At 41.2% G+C, this 8,159-nt stretch overlaps 1 pseudogene across 1 annotated transcript; it reads right to left on the bottom strand.

Annotated features, from left to right (window-relative positions):
- Window positions 1-6,632: 6,632 nt before the first annotated feature.
- LOC147614933 (dolichyl-diphosphooligosaccharide--protein glycosyltransferase subunit 4A pseudogene) lies at window positions 6,633-7,897 on the bottom strand (annotated as a pseudogene). Its single transcript, XR_015263001.1, has 2 exons — window positions 7,767-7,897; window positions 6,633-7,132 (listed from the first exon to the last, which is right to left on the bottom strand). The product of XR_015263001.1 is annotated as a dolichyl-diphosphooligosaccharide--protein glycosyltransferase subunit 4A pseudogene (transcript).
- Between the last annotated feature and the right edge of the window lie 262 nt (window positions 7,898-8,159).

The raw sequence follows: 8,159 nt of genomic DNA on the forward strand, positions 1-8,159 counted from the left end.
ATCCAAGCATCTAATCCCACTGATTTCTCCTTGATTCACTCACCAATTAACTTTGCAACTCATAGCGGAGATCTAACTTCTTCGGAGCGACATTTCCTCTTCCAAGGCACTTGCATGCATGACAAAAACCTTACATGATGACCCCATACATGAATACTAGGTATCCCTCATGTAGCTCTTTAGATTTTAGGTTTTGGTCAAACCATTGTTTGCGCCACGTGAGCTTCTCCACACCATTCCATGTAGAGCAATTACTCTAGTCTTGTCAAGCTTTTCAACTAGCCTCTTAGCTCTACTAGAGCATTCTCCCTTAGACGTTCTTTCATGGCTATCCTCAAGCTAGGCACCAAACATTTCATAGGCATCATTCCCTCAATATCACAGGCGGAGCTGAAAAGGAGTGTGTACCTTATAGGAAGTCTTATAGGCCCACATTGCTGCTACTGCTAGCTTATGCTCCTAATTGTTTTGGCTAGCTTCTACAATCTTAGTCAGGATACAACAAAGGATTTTATTAGTGCTTTTTCTACTTGTCCCCATTAACTTGAGGGTAGTAAGGTGATGAATTACGGATTTTATTAGTGCTTTCTACCTTTCCATTAGTTTGAGGGTAGTAAGGTGATGACTTACATTGTACCACCATAAATCCTGTCAACAAGTCCTCAATGACCTCCTTGATAAAATGGGAGCCCTTATTAGTGATCTTCATATGATATGCTCGTATAAAAATTTCGTAGTTATATGAGCATCTACCTTTCGAGTGGCTTTTGCGCTGGACTAATGGGCCCAATGAATTATATTCCCCATTTCTCAAATGGTTGCTACTATTATGCAATGATCGGAACCAAAGGCATTTTGTCTTGTCTATGGGAAAGAATACAAGGGTCTTACCAATTTGAGAACATTGAGCCTTGTAAGATAGAGAGAAGAGGAGGAAGAAAGAAAGGGTCTTATTGGCTTGCATCTCTAGCTACTCTTAGAAGGGAAACCTTCTCTTATGGAGAGGTGGGGTACTCAAACCTGCCTCTTGTTGTATCGCAAACAACAAAGGAGCTTTGCAACAAATGGGTGGGAGAGAGAGCTATGGAAAACTCAACCTCTACTTTAATGCCCAGTGTTTTTTTGGAGTTCTTGGTCTAAATCTTACACATTGCTGTACAAGAAAAACTCATGGAAAATGTCTTAGGCTATCGCCTTTTCGAGCTTGAAAAGCTTGAAGAAACATGCCTCCTAGTTGTATATTGCATGATTGTCAAAAAGCTAAGGCATGAACAATGGTTTGACGACCAGCTGAAAGATAAGCAAATGAATGACATGGTCCTCCTATTCAACACAAAAAGAAACTCAAGCTCAGAGGGCTAGGACCTTTCCAAGGTGTGGTGTGCATAGAGACACTTGATGGTGTTGAAATGGCGGGATATTTCAACAGTAGAAAGTTGAAACGCTACTATGGCCCACTAACCAAAACTACTCTAAGAGCCATTCACGACAAAAAACAAAGAAAAAAGGGACCATGAAGAAATGAAACAAGCCTCCCAACAAGAGGCTAAAGCGAGGTAAGCCAAGCTTCGGCATAAAGATATCATGGTCAACATGGCCAAAGTGGTCGACCTCGAAGAAGAAGACTGGGAGGTGGAGCCTGCTCGGTTATGGTTAGGAATGACCACCCCGATGCGCTTCACCTAAAAATTAGCTCTTGTAGATACAATGGCTAATTACAATTTGATGTCTCACAAAATATGGCTTTCCCTTGGAGAACTCCCACGATTGAAAGATACTCCTACCATAGTCACGACAGTGGCATCTCAAGAAGTTCACTGCTTAGACACAATCACACTTTTGTTCCACATTGGAAATAATCCATTGGAAGGAAAGTTTTATGTGATGCCTGCAAGAACAATGCACGAAGAGATACTCCTCGGAAGGGGTTGGATGGGACCCAATAGGTGCAACATCGATTGGGATGCAAGGACGGCTACCCTACAACTGGCCTTTGGGCAAGTTATTGTCCTCATGACAAACGAAGAACCTGTACCCGCCGCTGCTCCCCCATGCCAACAAGTCATCCCTCCACTCACCGAGATCAGTTAACCTTCCCATCCACACAAATCCATACCACTCAAAAAGAGGGCGCTCATCACTTCGAACAAACAATTGCCTCTCACATCCTCTCCACCACCCCACTTGGCAACATCCCACTCCCACATCTCAAAAGCCACCCAAGCTATTGACCCACCATAGAATATTAGCTATAGTAACACTTCTAACGACACTAACAAACACAAATAGAGCATGCCTTCTTGGCAATGGGTACCTAAAAGGATCCTAAACATGTAAGGGTATTATGAGGACACTTCTACTTTGTGGATCCCTCAACGATCCAACTCTCATCCTCACACATCGACACCTAGAGCTCCTCATCCTCCTTTTGCAGGCAACCAATTCGACAACCACAAGCACACATGGTCCAAGAAAAATGGCGGCCCAAATGCTCTCCAAGGCCCACCTATCCTCAATTACACCCTATGCGGCCATGCCCAAAAACAACCTCCCAATGGATCCCAAAACCTCTAGCACAAGCTCAACATTTCTATGTGGACAATTGCCACAGTTGGGTCCGCAAATCACCAAGGCACCAACTCCCAACTCTTGTCACTTCGCAGTCACCCACCCTTAAATGGAGACCCAAAGTGGCCTCTACCACGAATGACTGTGTAGGAGAAAGGGAAGCAAAAGCTTCACGATGACATTGTGACCCCCCAACCACAGCCAAGAGTCCATACTAGAGATATACCTTCGACATCGGCTCTTCCACCCGTCATTGTTAGACTCCATCGGAGTACTCCCGATCAACCCTTAACCACTTATATCTCAAGTACTCCCTCGTCACACCAGCCTCTGAACTCCCCAAGGAAGTCCCACCCTTGCCATCACCTAGTTGGAACATACTAGTCCGTTTGGCGAATTGGGCACGTAGTTAGTACAAAACCCACAATGGGGTGTTGGCAGCATAGCCCAAGGGTACAAAACTTAATTCAACGTGCCCTAAAAAAAATTCCTATTTGCCACGGTTGTACAAAAAGTGCCATGGCTGTACCATTCACCTCTCCTTTGCCATAGCCGGACCATTCTACACTTCAAATTTTCCATGGATGTACCAAATTTTCCATGCGGCCGTATGATTCAGAAATCCAAGTGCCACAGCCAAGCCACCATCTAGTTGAACTGCCAAGGTCGTTCCATTCTCATCCCTCTATACCATGGCCGTTCTAACTTTTGATCTAGATGCCACGCCCATACCAAATGCTTCTCCAACTGGTATGGCCATACCATTCAAATGGTACACCCATTTCTTGGGAATGCCACACCCATACCAACCTCTTGCCACCATAGCCATGTCATTTTGGAATCTATATATATGGACCCCACCTGCATGAAGAGCTCAAGGGCACACACATGTAAACCTTGATCACTACTTTAAAGTTGAAGGGAGCTCTAGTAAACATTGGCCTTGGCAATATGATTTGGACCATGCCATAGGGAACCGACCTCAAGCTTTTGCATGGAGAATGTGTGTACATACAACCCCACCAACATGAAAAATCAGATCACTACAGAAGACCAAACACATGTAAACACTAGACTAAACTACGAGCTGATCAAGAATTTCTTGCAAAACCAAATGGAAGGCTACCAAAAAGAAGTTGCTTGCCACATTATAGCAACATGAAGTCTATAACACTTCAAGAAATAGAGAAGGCCATGAAAGCAATGAATGAAGCTCTCCTCCCAACAATTGAAGAAAAAGGAACAAGAAGAAACCAAGAAACAATAGGAGCCACATAACTTCTACAACAAATGGCTAAAATGAACCGAGGGTTGAAGTAGCAAGTAGAACTACGTTTAGCTTTTGAATGCTATGACAAGAGAATAACAAGTTGCACAAACTCTCCGAAAAAACAACTAGCAAAGACACCCAAAGACATCCCCTCACCCCTCAGGCTCACTGACTGTCCCTGGAGCTTAAGGAATGCCTAGAATAGGTACTTGTCCAAGCGGGTGAAATTGGTGAGTATCCAAGCACTTTAATCTCATGATCTTTTGTTTTTAATGTTAAACCTCTGTTTTTTTCAGCACCACATTAACTGTTACAAATCACTAACCATAGAGAGCACTTCTAGCAAGTCATGAGCCACACCATAGTTATAATCCTACCTGATAGATACACATAAACCATCGAGTAGACCCTATCAATCATTTATCCTATCAGTAGAGTATACATTCATTATGAAGCCAGTATGTATACCCAACCAATAATGAATGTATTCCATAAATAAGAGAACAATTCAGAATGCCTAGTCAGAAGTCAGCCATGTTACTGCCATAAACAGCATTACCCTAATGTGTCAATCAAACCATTCAATGTTTAGATTAATAGTAATTTATTCTGTCAATCCTAGAGTAGTTAAAATACCGTTATCTCAGCACCAGCCCCGCGTGAGTCTTTATATCCAAAAGCCCTCTTAACACAAAGTTTAAAATTAGCAATATACACTACACTGGTAATGGCCAGATTATTATGTAGATCAAGCCTGACAAGAGTCAACAATCATGAAAAACCAGTAGTTGCCTCGTTGGAGATTATTCCAATATTTCTCATCGATAATAGCATACTAATAACCCAATCCATTGCATGACTAACACCTTTATAAGGGCTATCAATCATTTTATCCGAAAAAGTGAGAAACTCCAAAAAATATAGATGTGTTGGGTACCACACACCGTGTAGTCGAACCCCCAAATTCTAATGTGTTGTGGATTTAACCAATATATGAGTCCTCTAATCAGTATTTGGAATATCAACATAACACCAAGAAGTATCCAAAATAACATGTCAACATGTATGCGCCAAGGTATCAACGCATCACAGATCCCACATACTTCCCAATCAAAAGAAGGTAGAATTAGAAAGAATTAAGTACTCTCAGAAAGCAAGACCTGCATGTCAACTTCAACTTTCCTTTAATTGAGCCAACAAATTCTGAACCACTTCACAGCTGAAGCAACAAATGGAATATATGAGGGATGAATATTGGAAATGTATACCAAATGCAGATATCATTGCCACATGTAGATCCTTTAAATTTTGGTGCTTCTCATCAATCAGCCAAAACAAAGCTATGAAAGAGGTGACCTTGCCAACCTCAACCTCAATCTCAACACAAGGCCAAGTGCAGCATGCATCCTTGGCTACTTCTAGAGGATTCAATACATGGCAACTCATTATCTTGTTACATTTAAGGACATGTTTGACATTCGCTTTTGTACTCCCTACTACTATTTCTGACACTACACAAGGAATATCCAAAAGTGGAAGAATGCCTTGAGAGGTTTGTGGGAGGCCAACAAACTCAAGCCAGTCTAGCTTTTACCTACAACATAAAGGGAGACATTCTCACATTTTGGAGCCTAATTTTGTAATTCTCGCCCTAGGTTTTTTCAATAAATTATGCCTAAGGCTTTTGCCAAGAGTATGCATTGCCAAGTGCATGGAGTTCATTTGCACAGGCCGTGATTATAAAGCCAAGTTAACTTTTGGTCCTTTTGTAAACGAGTGTCCAACCCAATGTGAACTCGTGGCCTAGGTATGTAAGTGACTTTCACACACAATGCAAAGAGACACTTAGCAACCTCATGTGCAAGGGAAAGATACTTGAAGAGAGTTCCTGCATGCTCTTTCATGCAGGAACTCCGCATTTGCTTGTGACTGTGAGAGTCAACCTTCTTGATCATAATTTTGCCAAAGCAAGACACATCGGGCATTACAAACTACCGACAAGTTTTGAGAACTATAGATCTTGGATGAGTGCAAGGAGCGCCCTCGTAACTTTTCTATCGAGAAAACAAATGTTGGTAAGGCATAGTTAACACCAAGCTTTTCACCAGCACAAAAACTTTTTCAAACAATCATTAGATTTATAAAAAAACTCAAACACCGTTTCCTGGATTTTTTGTGTCCAGAGAAAGCTGCAGCAAGAAGCAAGCACAGCAGATGAGCCAGATTTTGTGCTACAAAGCGTCATGAGAAATCATTCTAGCACAGGTTTGGAACATGAAATTGGCAAAGGAAATGCTTGCACATCAGCTCTTGCCAATTGAAAAGGCCAGGATGATTGGATTTGCAATACTGAAGCTGATTGGAGTGGGCACCAGCTTTACAGCATACAATACAGAATCCTCTTCCTGGATATCTATAGCACCCTGATATGAACTCTGGAAGCAAAAATTTTCAACCACTGGAAACTTTACTATAAAGAAACCTACATTGAGAATGAGCAAGGCTTCTTTGATCAGTTTCGAGAGAATGTCTAGTAGGAAGAGCCCCTGCTGATAGAGCTAGCCTTTGTTAACAAGGCCTTGCCTGAAAGGTTTCAGCCTCGATCTAGGGAATTACTAGTGTGTTGTATCTGGTGGAATGCAGAATCACCATACCCCAAACTTGTGAAGCCAACTACATGCAACCATTCTCAGCTTCCTTGATTCTCAATTACCCAAGTGAGCTAAGAGAGACGCATATGCAACAGCAAAGTACATCACACACAATTTGCAAATAAAAAAATGTAAAGGTAAACATGGAGCAAAGTACCTCAACTACTTGAAAGATGGGTACACTGACATAGCATGAGAATTGCATGTCAACAGCAAAAACAACTATGTCAGCAGCGATACTACGATGCAGCCTCCAAAACATACAAGGTTCATCATGCCCTTTGATCATGAATCATTTCAATATTAATGGCATGTTCATCATACAGACATCCATCCCAACATCCTGCACAAGAAGTTAATGTGCAACCCTTCCAACCCAAAGACCCTCTTTCCTCTATCCCATGCCTCTCCATGTGAAGCACATTACTTCTATAAATAAGGAAAAGAAAAAACACAATAGATGTCGATAAAGGCAGAGACACGATCAAGATTTTCCATCCACATGCTCCCTCCTGGATAGAAAAAGGCAGGGCACTTACTCATACTTGGGGTCTGCCACCACATAATGGTATGCAACCACCAGAATGAATATGAAAATCCCCAGAAAGTTTGCAAAAAAACCAAGATCCTGATCATCAATCATCTGCAAAACAAGAAAAACCATGCAATAAGTTCTGTGGCAGACCTTTACACTTTACCCTTTACAAACTCCCCATTTCATTTTCGGACAGTAAGACAATGAATTGATAAATTTCCTAAAGCTACATGATAGTTGATTTACAAAAATTTGCCATTGATTTCCCAAAACTAGAAACTGCTGAATTTCCTAAAAATTCCAGGAGATCTAAGAGAACAAGGTCCTCTCTTTTTTTAAAGCATAACCAATTTTTCAAAAATTTCAAGAGAAAACTTTTTTGTAAATTTCGTGAACGCAGTTAAGAATATAATTACAAAAAAAAAAACAGTGTGCTACTTTTTAGGAGAAATAATAGCAGCGACTGCAGCTAAGATACTTAAGAATCTAATTACAGAATGTGGAAGCAATGGATTAAATATAAACAAAATTACAGCAGCAACTGGTTTTGCTTGTGAGAAACCCAATCTTCTTGATCAATCCACTAAGATATATGATGCACCCAAATAAATAACCACTACATGAGCAAATAGCCATCAGCAAAGTATGAACTACTACGATCGCAGCAGATCATGGCAAGATTAGAGCAAATAAATAGCATAAATCGGGGAGAGATTAGCGTAAAACTGAATGGGCTGCTTACTTTTGCTGTCGCGCAAAGATATGGATGTTTCACTCCCAACCCTAAAGACTCAAAACGGTGTAAAGTAAATATACCAACGCTTGATTCAAAATATATATCTTTAGAGAGCAACTGGTGAATGGTGTGTGTGTTTGGGGTAAGGTCTCGTGATGTGTGTTTGGGGTAAGGTCTCGTGATCGAGTCTTACTTCCAGCTCTCATCCGTGAGAGAGAGAGAGAGAGCTACAGCCACATGGCAAAAAAAAATTTAGTCACATGGCAAAAGTGTAAGGATGGGGCACTTTGCCTAACACTCTCTCCCATGCGATCATAGTTTACTTCCTAGTTTGCTAAGCAAACATAGCTTACTTAGTTTAGTACATCATGGGATAGGGTGAATTTGGAAGAAAATTTT

Source organism: Cibotium barometz, chromosome 41 (assembly GCF_041138505.1).
Source record: "Cibotium barometz isolate CiBa-2024 chromosome 41, ASM4113850v1, whole genome shotgun sequence".
Lineage (NCBI taxonomy): Eukaryota > Viridiplantae > Streptophyta > Polypodiopsida > Cyatheales > Cibotiaceae > Cibotium > Cibotium barometz.